The sequence below is a fragment of the Carica papaya genome, chromosome 5 (genome assembly GCF_054855325.1).
Source record: "Carica papaya isolate Zhongbai chromosome 5, ASM5485532v1, whole genome shotgun sequence".
NCBI classification, from domain to species: domain Eukaryota; kingdom Viridiplantae; phylum Streptophyta; class Magnoliopsida; order Brassicales; family Caricaceae; genus Carica; species Carica papaya.
Genome location: NC_142313.1, coordinates 30,243,954 through 30,257,696, shown reverse-complemented (window position 1 = coordinate 30,257,696; position 13,743 = coordinate 30,243,954). Strand labels below are relative to the sequence as shown.

General features: G+C 46.1%; 3 non-coding genes and 22 pseudogenes across 3 annotated transcripts; all 25 read right to left on the bottom strand.

Annotated features, from left to right (window-relative positions):
* Positions 1–480: 480 nt before the first annotated feature.
* Positions 481–599, bottom strand: LOC148262451 (5S ribosomal RNA; annotated as a pseudogene).
* A 630-nt stretch (positions 600–1,229) lies between these two features.
* On the bottom strand, positions 1,230–1,348 carry LOC148262450 (5S ribosomal RNA; annotated as a pseudogene).
* A 559-nt stretch (positions 1,349–1,907) lies between these two features.
* On the bottom strand, positions 1,908–2,026 carry LOC148262449 (5S ribosomal RNA; annotated as a pseudogene).
* Positions 2,027–2,589: 563 nt separating this feature from the next.
* On the bottom strand, positions 2,590–2,708 carry LOC148262448 (5S ribosomal RNA; annotated as a pseudogene).
* A 205-nt stretch (positions 2,709–2,913) lies between these two features.
* Positions 2,914–3,032, bottom strand: LOC148262447 (5S ribosomal RNA; annotated as a pseudogene).
* A 204-nt stretch (positions 3,033–3,236) lies between these two features.
* LOC148262446 (5S ribosomal RNA) lies at positions 3,237–3,355 on the bottom strand (annotated as a pseudogene).
* Positions 3,356–3,563: 208 nt separating this feature from the next.
* On the bottom strand, positions 3,564–3,682 carry LOC148262445 (5S ribosomal RNA; annotated as a pseudogene).
* A 563-nt stretch (positions 3,683–4,245) lies between these two features.
* LOC148262444 (5S ribosomal RNA) lies at positions 4,246–4,364 on the bottom strand. The gene has a single exon (XR_015819803.1). It is a non-coding gene; the product is annotated as a 5S ribosomal RNA (ribosomal RNA).
* A 559-nt stretch (positions 4,365–4,923) lies between these two features.
* LOC148262443 (5S ribosomal RNA) lies at positions 4,924–5,042 on the bottom strand (annotated as a pseudogene).
* Positions 5,043–5,246: 204 nt separating this feature from the next.
* On the bottom strand, positions 5,247–5,365 carry LOC148262442 (5S ribosomal RNA; annotated as a pseudogene).
* A 209-nt stretch (positions 5,366–5,574) lies between these two features.
* Positions 5,575–5,693, bottom strand: LOC148262441 (5S ribosomal RNA; annotated as a pseudogene).
* Positions 5,694–5,897: 204 nt separating this feature from the next.
* LOC148262440 (5S ribosomal RNA) lies at positions 5,898–6,016 on the bottom strand. Its single transcript, XR_015820605.1, has one exon. It is a non-coding gene; the product is annotated as a 5S ribosomal RNA (ribosomal RNA).
* Positions 6,017–6,545: 529 nt separating this feature from the next.
* On the bottom strand, positions 6,546–6,664 carry LOC148262439 (5S ribosomal RNA; annotated as a pseudogene).
* Positions 6,665–7,551: 887 nt separating this feature from the next.
* Positions 7,552–7,669, bottom strand: LOC148262438 (5S ribosomal RNA; annotated as a pseudogene).
* A 561-nt stretch (positions 7,670–8,230) lies between these two features.
* On the bottom strand, positions 8,231–8,349 carry LOC148262437 (5S ribosomal RNA). Its single transcript, XR_015820073.1, has one exon. It is a non-coding gene; the product is annotated as a 5S ribosomal RNA (ribosomal RNA).
* A 203-nt stretch (positions 8,350–8,552) lies between these two features.
* LOC148262436 (5S ribosomal RNA) lies at positions 8,553–8,671 on the bottom strand (annotated as a pseudogene).
* Positions 8,672–9,218: 547 nt separating this feature from the next.
* LOC148262435 (5S ribosomal RNA) lies at positions 9,219–9,336 on the bottom strand (annotated as a pseudogene).
* Positions 9,337–9,884: 548 nt separating this feature from the next.
* LOC148262434 (5S ribosomal RNA) lies at positions 9,885–10,002 on the bottom strand (annotated as a pseudogene).
* A 564-nt stretch (positions 10,003–10,566) lies between these two features.
* LOC148262433 (5S ribosomal RNA) lies at positions 10,567–10,685 on the bottom strand (annotated as a pseudogene).
* Positions 10,686–10,894: 209 nt separating this feature from the next.
* LOC148262432 (5S ribosomal RNA) lies at positions 10,895–11,013 on the bottom strand (annotated as a pseudogene).
* A 204-nt stretch (positions 11,014–11,217) lies between these two features.
* LOC148262431 (5S ribosomal RNA) lies at positions 11,218–11,335 on the bottom strand (annotated as a pseudogene).
* Positions 11,336–11,541: 206 nt separating this feature from the next.
* Positions 11,542–11,660, bottom strand: LOC148262430 (5S ribosomal RNA; annotated as a pseudogene).
* An 884-nt stretch (positions 11,661–12,544) lies between these two features.
* Positions 12,545–12,663, bottom strand: LOC148262429 (5S ribosomal RNA; annotated as a pseudogene).
* A 560-nt stretch (positions 12,664–13,223) lies between these two features.
* On the bottom strand, positions 13,224–13,342 carry LOC148262428 (5S ribosomal RNA; annotated as a pseudogene).
* A 162-nt stretch (positions 13,343–13,504) lies between these two features.
* LOC148262427 (5S ribosomal RNA) lies at positions 13,505–13,623 on the bottom strand (annotated as a pseudogene).
* Between the last annotated feature and the right edge of the window lie 120 nt (positions 13,624–13,743).

The following is a 13,743-nucleotide window of genomic DNA, read 5'->3' as shown; positions in this document are numbered from 1 at the left end:
CTGCACCTCCCGTGCTCGTTCTAATATCAAGTAAAATGCTACGGTGCCGTGACTCACATTTGTGAATAAACTTGAGGACCATAATTAAAGTCGCGCGTATCGTCGAAAGAATCATCTGCAAAAAAATAGGTGCAACACGAGGACTTCCTAAGAAAATGGGTGAAATATAAGGACTTCGCAGGAGGTAACCCATGCTAGAACTACTCTTGCCCAAGCACCCTTACCTACGGAGTTCTGATAGAATCCGTTGCATTAGTGCTGGTATGATCGCACCTGTTTCATTTCGTACTGAAAATACATACACTCCTTCTCCTTCCCTCCCCCTCCCATCATTTGTTTCCTTGTACGTTCACACTTCACCTCTCATTCTCGTTCTAATATCGATTAAACTGCCCCTGCTTCTTGAATCACATTTGCGTATAAACCAGCGGACCCTAGTTCTAGTTGCGCGTAACTTCGAACGACCCGTCTGAAAAAAAATTGGTGCGACACGAGGACTTCCCAGGAGGTCACCCATCCGAGTACTACTCTCACCCAAGCACACTTTACTCCGGAGTTCTGATGGGATCCGGTGCATTAGTAATGGTATGATCGCACCCGTTTAATTCCGCGCTGCAAATACATAAACTCATTCTCCTTTCTTCCCCCTCCCGTCATTTGTTTCCTTGTGCGTGCGCACTGCACCTCCAGTGCTCGTTCTAATATCAAGTAAAATGCTATGGTGCCATGACTCACATTTGCGAATAAACCTGATGACCATAATTCAAGTCGCACGTAACGTCGAAAGAATCATCTGCAAAAAAATGGGTGCAACACGAGGACTTTCTAAGAAAATAAGTGAAATATAAGGACTTCGCATGAGGTCACCCATCCTAGTGCTACTCTCGCTCAAGCACCCTTAACTTGCAGAGTTCTGATAGAATTCGTTGCATTGGTGCTGGTTTGATCGCTCATGTTTCATTCTGCGCTGCAAATACATACACTCTTTCTCCCTCCGTCCCCCCTCCCGTCATTTGTTTCCTTGTGCGTGCACTCTGCATCTCTCCTTCTCGTTCTATCTCTTTTCTTCCCCCTCCCGTCATTTGTTTCCTTGTGCGTTCACACTTCACCTCTCATTCTCGTTCTAATATCGATTAATATACCCTTGCTTCTTGACTCACATTTGCGTATAAACCAGCGGATCCTAGTTCCAAACGCGCGTAACGTTGAACGACCAGTCTGAAAAAAAATTGGTGCGACACGAGGACTTCCCAGGAGGTCACCCATCCGAGTATTAATCTCGCCCAAGCACACTTCACTGCGGAGTTCTGATAAGATCCGGTACATTTGTGCTGGTATGATCACACCTGTTTAATTTTGCGCTGCAAATACATAAACTCATTCCCCTTTCTTCTCCCTCCCGTCATTTGTTTCCTTGTGCGTGCGCACTACACCTCCCGTTCTCGTTCTAATATCAAGTAAAATGCTACAGCGCCGTGACTCACATTTGCGAATAAACCTAAGGACCATAATTCAAGTCGCGCGTAACGTCGAAAGAATCATCTGTAAAAAAATGGGTGCAACACGAGGACTTCACAAGAAAATGGGTGAAATATAAGGACTTCGCAGGAGGTAACCCATGCTTGTACAACTCTCGCCCAAGCACCCTTACCTACGGAGTTCTGATAGAATCCATTGCATTAGTGCTGGTATGATCGCACCTGTTTCATTTCGTGCTAAAAATACATACACTCCTTCTCCTTCCCTCCCCCTCTCATCAATTGTTTCCTTGTGCGTTCACACTGCACCTCTCCTTCTCGTTCTAATATTGATTAAAATGCCCCTGCTTCTTGACTCACAATTGCGTATAAACCAGTGCACCCCAGTTCCAGTCGAGCGTAACGTCGAACGACCGGTCTGAAAAAAAATTGGTGCGACATGAGGACTTCCCAGGAGGTCACCCATATGAGTACTTCTCTCGCCCAAGCACACTTAACTGCAGAGTTCTGACGGGATCCGGTGCATTAGTGCTAGTATGATCGCACCTATTTAATTCCGCGCTGCAAAACCATAAACTCATTCCCCTTTCTTCCCCCTCCCGTCATTTGTATCCTTGTGCGTGCGCACTGCACCTCCTGTTCTCATTCTAATATCAAGTAAAATACTACAGCACCGTGACTCACATCTACGAATAAACCATAGGACCATAATTCAAGTCGCGCGTTACGTCGAAAGAATTATCTGCAAAAAAATGGGTACAACACGAGGACTTCACAAGAAAATAAGTGAAATATAAGGATTTCGCAGGAGGTAACCCATGCTAGTACTACTCTCGCCTAAGCACCCTTACCTACGGAGTTCTGATAGAATCCGTTGCATTAGTGCTGGTATGATCGCACCTGTTTCATTTCGCACTGCAAATACATAGACTCATTCTCCTTTCTTCGCCCTCCCGTCATTTGTTTCTTAGTGCGTGCGCACTGCACCTCTCGTTCTCGTTCAAATATGAAGTAAAATGCCACGGCGCCGTGACTCACATTTGCGAATAAATCTGCGGACCATAATTAAAGTCGCGCGTAACGTCGAACGGCACATCTGAAAAAAAGAAAATGGGTGTAACACGAGAACTTCCCAGGAAGTAACCCATCATTGTACTACTTTCGCCAAAGCACACTTAACTGCGGAGTTCTGATGGGATCCGGTGCATTTATGCTGGTATGATCGCACCTCTTTAATTTCGCGCTGCAAATACATAAACTCCTTCTCCTTTCTTCCCCATCCCGTCATTTGTTTCCTTGTGCGTGCGCACTACACCTCTCGTTCTCGTTCAAATATCAGGTAAAATGCCACGGTGCCGTGACTCACTTTTGCGAATAGACCTGAGGACCATAATTCAAGTCGCGTATAACGTCGAAAGAATCATCTGGAAAAAAATGGGTGCAACACGAGAACTTCCCAGGAGGTAACCCATCATTATACTACTTTCGCCAAAGCACACTTAACTGCGTAGTTCTGATGGGATCCGGTGCATTTGTGCTGGTGTGACCGCACCTGTTTAATTTCGTGCTGAAAATACATACACTCCTTCTTCCCTCCCCACCTCCCATCATTTGTTTCCTTGTGCGTGCACTATGCATATCTCTTTCTCGTTCTAATATCAAGTAATATGCCCCGGCACCGTGACTCACCTTTGCAAATGAACCAGCGGTTTATAATTCCATTTGCGCGTAACGTCGAAAATCCCATCCGAAAAAAAATAGGTGCAACACGAGGGCTTCCTAAGTGGTCACCCATCTGAGTACTACTCTCACCCAAGCACACTTAACTGCAGAGTTCTGATGGGATCCGGTGCATTAGTGCTGGTATGATCGAACCTGTTTAATTTCGCGCTGTAAATACATAAACTCCTTCTCCTTTCTTCCCCCTCCCGTCATTTCTTTCCTTGTGCGTGCGCACTGCACCTCTCGTTCTCGTTCAAATATCAAGTAAAATGCCACGGCATCGTGACTCACATTTGCGAATAAATCTACGGACCATAATTAAAGTCGCACGTAACGTCGAACGGCACATCTGAAAAAAGAAAATGGGTGCAACACGAGAACTTCCCAGGAGGTAACCCATCATTGTACGACTTTCGCCAAAGCACACTTAACAGAGGAGTTCTGATGGGATCCAGTGCATTTGTGCTGGTACGATCGCACCCGTTTAATTCCGCGCTGCAAATACATAAACTCCTTCTCCTTTCTTGCCCCTCCCGTCATTTGTTTCCTTGTGCGTGCGCACTGCACCTCCCGTGCTCGTTCTACTATCAAGTAAAATGCTACGGTACCGTGACTCACATTTGCGAATAAACCTGAGGACCACAATTCAAGTCGCGCGTATCGTCGAAAGAATCATCTGCAAAAAAATGGGTGGAACACGAGAACTTCCTAAGAAAATGGGTGAATTATAAGGACTTCGCAGGAGGTCACCCATCCTAGTGCTTCTCTCGTCCAAGCACCCTTAACTAGCGGAGTTCTGATAGAATTCGTTGCATTGGTGCTGGAATGATTGCTCATGTTTCATTCTGCGCTGCAAATACATACACTTTTTCTCCCTCCATCCCCCATCCCGTCATTTGTTTCCTTGTGCGTGCACTATGCATCTCTCTTTCTCGTTATAATATCAATTAAAATGTCCCTGCTTCTTGACTCACAATTGCGTATAAACGAGTGGACCCTAGTTCCAGTCGCGAGTAACGTCGAACGACCCGTCTGAAAAAAAAAATTAGTGCGACACGAGGACTTCCCAGGAGGTCACCCATCCGAGTACTACTCTCGCGCAAGCACTCTTAACTGCGGAGTTCTGATGGGATCCGGTGCATTAGTGCTGGTATGATCGCACCTATTTATTTTTGCGCTGCAAATACATAAACTCCTTCTCCTTTCTTCCCCCTCCCGTCATTTGTTTTCTTGTGCGTGCGCACTGTACCTCTCGTTCTCGTTCAAATATCAAGAAAAATGCCACGGCGCCGTGACTCACATTTGCGAATAAATCTGCGGACCATAATTAAAGTCGCGCGTAACGTCGAAAGAATCATCTGCAAAAAAATGGGTGCAACACGAGGACTTCACAAGAAAATTGGTGAAATATAAGGACTTCGCAGGAGGTAACCCATGCTAGTACTACTCTCGCCCAAGTACCCTTACCTACGGAGTTCTGATAGAATCTGTTTCATTAGTACTGGAATGATCGCACCTGTTTCATTTCGCGCTGCAAAAACATACTCCTTCTCCTTTCTTCCCCCTCCCGTCATTTGTTTCCTTGTGCGTGCGCACTACACCTCTCGTTCTCGTTCAAATATCAAGTAAAATGCCACGGCGTCGTGACTCACATTTACGAATAAATCTGCGGACCATAATTAAAGTCACGCGTAACGTCGAACGGCACATCTGAAAAAAAAAATGGGTGCAACACGAGAACTTCCCAGGAGGTAACCCATCATTGTGCTACTTTCGCCAAAGCACACTTAACTGCGGAGTTCTGATGGGATCCGGTGCATTTGTGCTGGTGTGACCGCACCTGTTTAATTTCGTGCTGAAAATACTTACACTCCTTCTTCCCTCCCCCCTCCCATCATTTGTTTCCTTGTGCGTGCACTCTGCATCTCTCTTTCTCGTTCTAATATCAAGTAATATGCCCCGGCACCGTGACTAACCTTTGCAAATTAACCAGCGGTTTATAATTCCATTCGTGCGTAACGTCGAAAAACCCATCCGAAAAAAAAATATGTGCAACACGAGGGCTTCCAAAGTGGTCACCCATCCGAGTACAACTCTCGCCCAAGCACACTTAACTGCAGAGTTCTCATGGGATCCGGTGGATTACTGCTGGTATGATCGAACCTGTTAAATTTCGCGCTGCAAATACATAAACTCCTTCTCCTTTCTTCCCCCTCCCGTCATTTCTTTCCTTGTGCGTGCGCACTGCACCTCTCGTTCTCGTTCAAATATCAAGTAAAATGCTACGGCGCCGTGACTCACATTTGCGAATAAATCTGCGGACCATAATTAAAGTCGCGCGTAACGTCGAACGACACATCTGAAAAAAAGAAAATGGGTGCAACACGAGAACTTCCCAGGAGGTAACCCATCATTGTACTACTTTCGCCAAAGCACACTTAACTGCGGAGTTCTGATGGGATCCGGTGCATTTGTGCTGGTGTGACCGCACCTGTTTAATTTCGTGCTGAAAATACATACACTCCTTCTTCCCTCCCCCCCTCCCATCATATGTTTCCTTGTGCGTTCACATTGCGCCTCTCCTTCTCGTTTTAATATCGATTAAAATGCCCCTAATTCTGGACTCACATTTGCGTATAAACTAGTGGACCATAGTTCCAGTCGCGCGTAACGTCGAACGACCCGTCTGAAAAAAAATTAGTGCGACACGAGGACTTCCCATGAGGTCACCCATCCGAGTACTACTCACGCCCAAGCACACTTAACTGCAGAGTTCTGATGGGATCCAGTGCATTAGTGCTGGTATGATCGCACCCGTTTAATTCCGCGCTGCAAATACATAAACTCCTTCTCCTTTCTTTCCCCTCTCGTCATTTGTTTCCTTGTGCGTGCGCACTGCACCTCCCGTGCTCGTTCTAATTTTAAGTAAAATACTATGGTGCCGTGACTCACATTTGCGTATAAACCTGAGGACCATAATTCAAGTTGCGCGTATCGTCGAAAGAATCATCTGCAAAAAAATGGGTGAAATATAAGGACTTCACAGGAGGTAACCCATGCTATTACTACTCTCGCCCAAGCACCCTTACCTACGGAGTTCTGATAGAATCCGTTGCATTAGTGCTGGTATGATCGCACCTGTTTCATTTTGCGCTGCAAATACATACACTTTTTCTCCTTCCCTCCCCCTCCCATCAATTGTTTCCTTGTGCGTTCACACTGCACCTCTCCTTTTCGTACTAATATCGTTTAAAATGCCCCTGCTTCTTGACTCACATTTGCGTATAAACCAGCGGACCCTAGTTCCAGACGCGCGTAACGTCGAACGACCCGTCTGAAAAATAATTGGTGTGACACGAGGACTTCCCAAGAGGTCACCCATCCGAGTACTAATCTCGCCCAAGCACACTTAACTGCGGAGTTCTGATTGGATCCGGTGCATTAGTGCTGGTATGATCGCAATTGTTTAATTTTGTACTGCAAATACATAAACTCATTTCGCTTTCTTTCCCCTCCCGTCATTTGTTTCCTTGTGCGTGCGCACTGCACCTCCCGTTCTCGTTCTAATATCAAGTAAAATGGTACGGCGCCGTGACTCACATTTGCGAATAAACCTGAGGAGCATAATACAAGTCGCGCGTAATGTCTAAAGAATCATCTGAAAAAAAAATGGGTGCAACACGAGGACTTCACAAGAAAATGGGTCAAATATAAGGACCTCGCAGGAGGTAACCCATGCTAGTACTACTCTCGCCCAAGCACCCTTACATACGGAGTTCTGATAGAATCCGTTGCATTACTGCTGGTATGATCGCACCTGTTTCATTTCGTGCTGCAAATACATACACTCCTTCTCCTTTCTTCCCCCTCCCGTCATTTGTTTCCTTGTGCGTGCGCACTGCACCTCTCGTTCTCGTTCAAATATCAAGTAAAATGCCACGGCGCCGTGACTCACATTTGCGAATAAATCTGCGGACCATAATTAAAGTTGGGCGTAACATCGAACGGCACATCTAAAAAAAAGAAAATGGGTGCAACACGAGAACTTCCCAGGAGGTAACCCATCATTGTACTACTTTCACTAAAGCACACTTAACTGCAGAGTTCTGATGGGATCCGATGCATTTGTGCTGGTGTGACCGTACCTGTTTAATTTCGTGCCGAAAATACATACACTCCTTCTTCCCTCCCCCCCTCCCATCATTTGTTTCCTTGTGCGTTCACACTGCACATCTCCTTCTCGTTGTAATATCGATTAAAATGCCCCTGATTCTTGACTCACATTTGCGTATAAACCAGCGGACCATAGTTTCAGTCGCGCGTAACGTCGAACGACCCATCTGAAAAAAAATTGTTGCGATACGAGGACTTTCCAAGAGGTCACCCATCCGAGTATTACTCTCGCCCAAGCACACTTAACTGCAGAGTTCTGATGGGATCCAGTGCATTAGTGCGGGTATGATGCCACTTGTTTAATTTTGCGATTCAAATACATACACTCTCTCTCTTTTCTTCCTCCTCCCGTCATTTGTTTCCTTGTGCGTGCGCACTGCACCTCCCGCACTCCTTCTAATATCAAGTAAAATGCCACGGCGCCGTGACTCACATTTGCGAATAAACCTGCGGACCATAAATCAAGTCGCCCGTAACGTCGAAAGAATCATCTGCAAAAAGATGGGTGCAACACGAGGATCTCCCAAGAAAATGGGTGAAATATAAGGACTTCGCAGGAGGTCACCCATCCGAGTACTTTTCTCGCCCAAGCACCCTTAACTGCGGAGTTCTGATAGAATCCGTTGCATTAGTGCTGGTATGATCCCTCATGTTTCATTCTGCACTGCAAATACATACATTCTTTCTCATTCCATCCCCCCTCCCGTTATTTGTTTTCTTGTGCGTGCACTCTGCATCTCTCTTTCTCGTTCTAATATCAAGTAATATGCCCCGGCACCGTGACTCACCTTTACAAATGAACCAGCGGTTTATAATTCCATTCGCGGGTAGCGTCTAACAACCCATCCGAAAAAAAATAGGTGCAACACGAGGGCTTCCCAGGTGGCCACCCATCCGAGTACTACCCTCGCCCAAGCACACTTAACTGCGGAGTTCTGATGGGATCCGGAGCTTTAGTGCTGGTATGATCGCACCTGTTTAATTTTTCGCTGTAAATACAAACACTCCTCCTTTCTTCCCCCTCCCGTCATTTGTTTCATTGTGCGTTCACACTTCACCTCTCATTCTTGTTCTAATAGCGATTAAAATGCCCCTGCTTCTTGACTCATATTTGCGTATAAACCAGCGGACCCTAGTTCCAGACGCGCGTAAAGTCGAACGACCCGTCTGAAAAAAAAATTGGTGCGACACGAGGACTTCCCAGGAGGTCAGCCATCCGAGTACTAATCTCGCCCAAGCACACATAACTGCGGAGTTCTGATGGGATCCGGTGCATTAGTGCTGGTATGATCGCACCTGTTTAATTTCGCGCTGCAAATACATAAACTCATTCGCCTTTCTTCCCCCTCCCGTCATTTGTTTCCTTGTGCGTGCGCACTGCACCTCCCGTTCTCATTCTAATATCAAGTAAAATGCCACGGCGTCGTGACTCACATTTGCGAATAAACATGAGGACCATAATTCAAGTCGCGCGTAACGTCGAAATAATCATTTGCAAAAAAATGGGTGCAACACAAGGACTTCACAAGAAAATGGGTGAAATATAAGGACTTCGCAGGAGGTAACCCATGCTAGTACTACTCTCGCCCAAGCACCCTTTCCTATGGAGTTCTGATAGAATCTGTTGCATTAGTGCTGGTATGATCGCACCTGTTTCATTTCGTGCTGAGAATACATACACTCCTTCTTCTTCCCTCCCCCTCCCATCAATTGTTTCCTTGTGCGTTCACACTGCACCTCTCCTTCTCATTCTAATATCGATTAAAATACCCCTGCTTCTTGACTCACATTTGCGTATAAACCAGCGGACTCTAGTTCCAGTCGAACGACCCATCTGAAAAAAAATTGTTGCGATACGAGGACTTCCCAAGAAGTCACCCATCCGAGTACTACTCTCGCCCAAGCACACTTAACTGCAGAGTTCTGATGGGATCCAGTGCATTAGTGCTGGTATGATGCCACTTGTTTAGTTTTGCGCTTCAAATACATACACTCCTTCTCTTTTGTTCCTCATCCCGTCATTTGTTTCCTTGTGCGTGCGCACTACACCTCCCGTACTCGTTCTAATATCAAGTAAAATGCCACGGCGCCGTGACTCACATTTGCGAATAAACCTGCGAACCATAAATCAAGTCGCGCGTAACGTCGAAAGAATCATCTGCAAAAAGATGGGTGCAACACGAGGACCTCCCAAGAAAATGGGTGAAATATAAGGACTTCGCAGGAGGTAACCCATGCTAGTACTACTCTCGCCCAAGCACCCTTTCCTACGGAGTTCTGATAGAATCTGTTGCATTAGTGCTGGTATGATCGCACCTGTTTCATTTCGTGCTGAGAATACATACACTCCTTCTTCTTCCCTCCCCCTCCCATCAATTGTTTCCTTGTGCGTTCACACTGCACCTCTCCTTCTCGTTCTAATATCGATTAAAATACCCCTGCTTCTTGACTCACATTTGCGTATAAACCAGCGGACTCTAGTTCCAGTCGAACGACCCATCTGAAAAAAAATTGTTGCGATACGAGGACTTCCCAAGAGGTCACCCATCCGAGTACTACTCTCGCCCATGCACACTTAACTGCAGAGTTCTGATGGGATCCAGTGCATTAGTGCTGGTATGATGCCACTTGTTTAGTTTTGCGCTTCAAATACATACACTCCTTCTCTTTTGTTCCTCATCCCGTCATTTGTTTCCTTGTGCGTGCGCACTACACCTCCCGTACTCGTTCTAATATCAAGTAAAATGCCACGGCGCCGTGACTCACATTTGCGAATAAACCTGCGGACCATAAATCAAGTTGCGCGTATCGTCGAAAGAATCATCTGCAAAAAAATGGGTGCAACACGAGGACTTCCTAAGAAAATGGGTGAAATATAAAGACTTCGCAGGAGGTCACCCATCCTAGTGCTACTCTCGCCCAAACACCCTTAACTTGCGGAGTTCTGATAGAATCCGTTGCATTGGTGCTGGTATGATTGCTCATGTTTCATTCTGCGCTGCAAATACTTACACTTTTTCTCCCTCCACCCCCCCTCCCATCATTTGTTTCATTGTGCGTGCACTCTGCATCTCTCCTTCTCGTTCTAATATCGATTAAAATGCCCCTGCTTCTTGACTCACATTTGCATATAAACCAGTGGCCCCTAGTTCCAGTCGCGCGTAACGTCGAACGACCCGTCTGAAAAAAAAAATTAGTGCGACGCGAGGACTTCCCAGGAGGTCACCCATCCGAGTACTACTCTCGCCCAAGCACACTTAACTGCGGAGTTCTGATGGAATACGGTGCATTAGTGCTGGTTTGATCGCACCGGCTTAATTTTGCGCTGCAAATACATAAACTACTTCTCCGTTCTTCCCCATCCCATCATTTGTTTCGTTGTGCGTGCGCACTGCACCTCTCGTTCTCGTTCAAATATCAAGTAAAATGCCACATCGCCGTGACTCACATTTGTGAATAAATCTGTGGACCATAATTAAAGTCGCGCGTAACGTCAAACGGCACATCTGAAAAAAAGAAAATGGGTGCAACTCGAGAACTTCCCAGGAGGTAACCCATCATTGTACTACTTTCGTCAAAACACACTTAACTGCGGAGTTCTCATGGGATCCGGTGCATTTGTGCTGGTGTGACCGCACCTGTTTAATTTCGTTCTGAAAATACATACACTCCTTCTTCCCTCCCCCCCTTCCATCATTTGTTTCCTTGTGCGTTCACACTGCACCTCTCCTTCTCGTTCTAATATCGATTAAAATGCCCCTGATTCTTGACTCACATTTGCGTATAAATCAGCGGACCATAGTTCCAGTCGCGCGTAACGTCGAACGACCCATCTGAAAAAAAATTGTTGCGATACGAGGACTTCCCAAGAGGTCACCCATCCGAGTACTACTCTCGCCCAAGCACGCTTAACTGCAGAGTTCTGATGGGATCCAGTGCATTAGTGCTGGTATGATGCCACTTGTTTAATTTTGCGCTTCAAATACGTACACTCCTTCTCTTTCCTTCCTCCTCCCGTCATTTGTTTCCTTGTGCGTGCGCACTGCACCTCCCGTACTCGTTCTAATATCAAGTAAAATGCCACGGCGCCGTGACTCACATTTGCGAATAAACCTGCGGACCATAAATCAAGTCGCGCATAAAGTCGAAAGAATCATCTGCAAAAAGATGGGTGCAACACGAGAACTTCCTAGGAGGTAACCCATCATTGTACTACTTTTGCCAAAGCACACTTAACTGCGGAGTTCTGATGGGATCCGGTGCATTTGTGCTGGTGTGACCGCACCTGTTTAATTTCGTGCCGAAAATACATACACTCCTTCTTCCCTCCCCCCCTCCCATCATTTGTTTCGTTGTGCGTTCACACTGCACCTCTCCTTCTCGTTCTAATATCGATTAAAATGCCCCTGATTCTTGACTCACATTTGCGTATAAACCAGCTGACCATAGTTCCAGTCGCGTGTAATGTCGAACGACCCATCTAAAAAAAAATTGTTGCGATACAAGGACTTCCCAAGAGGTCACCCATCCGAGTACTATTCTTTCCCAAGCACACTAAACAGCAGAGTTCTGATGGGATCCAGTGCATTAGTGCTGGTATGATGCCACTTGTTTACTTTTGCGCTTCAAATGCCTACACTCCTTTTCTTTTCTTCCTCATCCCGTCATTTGTTTCCTTGTGCGTGCGCACTGCACCTCCCGTACTCGTTCTAATATCAAGTAAAATGCCACGGCGCCGTGACTCACATTTGCGAATAAACCTGCGGACCATAAATCAAGTCGCGCATAACGTTGAAAGAATCATCTGCAAAAAGACGGGTGCAACACGAGGACCTCCCAAGAAAATGGGTGAAATATAAGGACTTCGCAGGAGGTCACCCATCCGAGTACATTTTTCGCCCAAGCACCCTTAACTGCAGAGTTCTGATAGAATCCGTTGCATTAGTGCTGGTATGATCCCTCATGTTTCATTCTGCACTGCAAATACATATACTCTTTCTCCTTCTATCCCCCCTCCCGTCATTTGTTTCCTTGTGCGTGTACTCTGCATCTCTCTTTCTCGTTCTAATATCAAGTAATATACCCCGGCACCGTGACTCACCTTTGCAAATGAACCAGCGGTTTATAATTCCATTCGCGCGTAACGTCGAACAACCCATCCGAAAAAAAAATAGGTGCACCACGAGGGCTTCCCAGGTGGTGACCCATCCGAGTACTACTCTCGCCCAAACACACTTAACTGCGGCGTTCTGATGGGATCTGAAGCTTTAGTGCTGGTATGATCGCACCCGTTTAATTCCGCGCTGCAAATACATAAACTCCTTCTCCTTTCTTCCTCCTCCCTTCATTTGTTTCCTTGTGCGTGCGCACTGCACCTCCTGTGCTCGTTCTAATATCAAGTAAAATGCTGCGGTGCCGTGACTCACATTTGCGAATAAACCCGAGGACCATAATTCAAGTCGCGCGTAACGTCGAAAGAATCATCTGCAAAAAAATGGGTGCAACACGAGAATTTTCTAAGAAAATAGGTGAAATATAAGGACTTCGCAGGAGGTCACCCATCCGAGTACTTTTCTCGCCCAAGCACCCTTAACTGTGGAGTTCTGATAGAATCCGTTGCATTAGTGCTGGTATGATCCCTTATGTTTCATTATGCACTGCAAATACATACACTCTTTCTCCTTTCATCCCCCCTCTTGTCATTTGTTTCCTTGTGTGTGCACTCTGCATCTCTCTTTCTCGTTCTAATATCAAGTAATATACCCCGGCACTATGACTCACCTTTGTAAATGAACCAGCGGTTTATAATTCCATTCGCGCGTAACGTCGAACAACCCATCCAAAGAAAAATAGGTGCAACACGAGGGCTTCCCAAGTGGTCACCCATCCGAGTACTACCCTCCCCTAAGCACACTTAACTGCCGAGTTCTGATGGGATCCGGAGCATTAGTGCTGGTATGATCGCACCTGTTTAATTTCGCGCTGCAAATACATACACTCTTTCCCCTTTCTTCCTCATCTCGTTCTAATATCGATTAAAATGCCCCTGCTTCTTGACTCACATTTGCGTATAAACCAGTGGATCCTAGTTCCAGACGCGAGTAACGTCGAACGACCCGTCTGAAAAAAAATTTGTGCGACACTAGGACTTCCCAAGAGGTCACCCATCTGAGTACTAATCTCGCCCATGCACACTTAACTGCAGAGTTCTGATGGGATCCGGTGCATTAATGCTGGTATGATCACACCTGTTTAATTTTGCGCTGCAAATACATAAACTCATTCCCCTTTCTTCCCCCTCCCGTCATTTGTTTTCTTGTGCGTGCGCACTGCACCTCTCGTTCTCGTTCAAATATCAAGTAAAATGCCA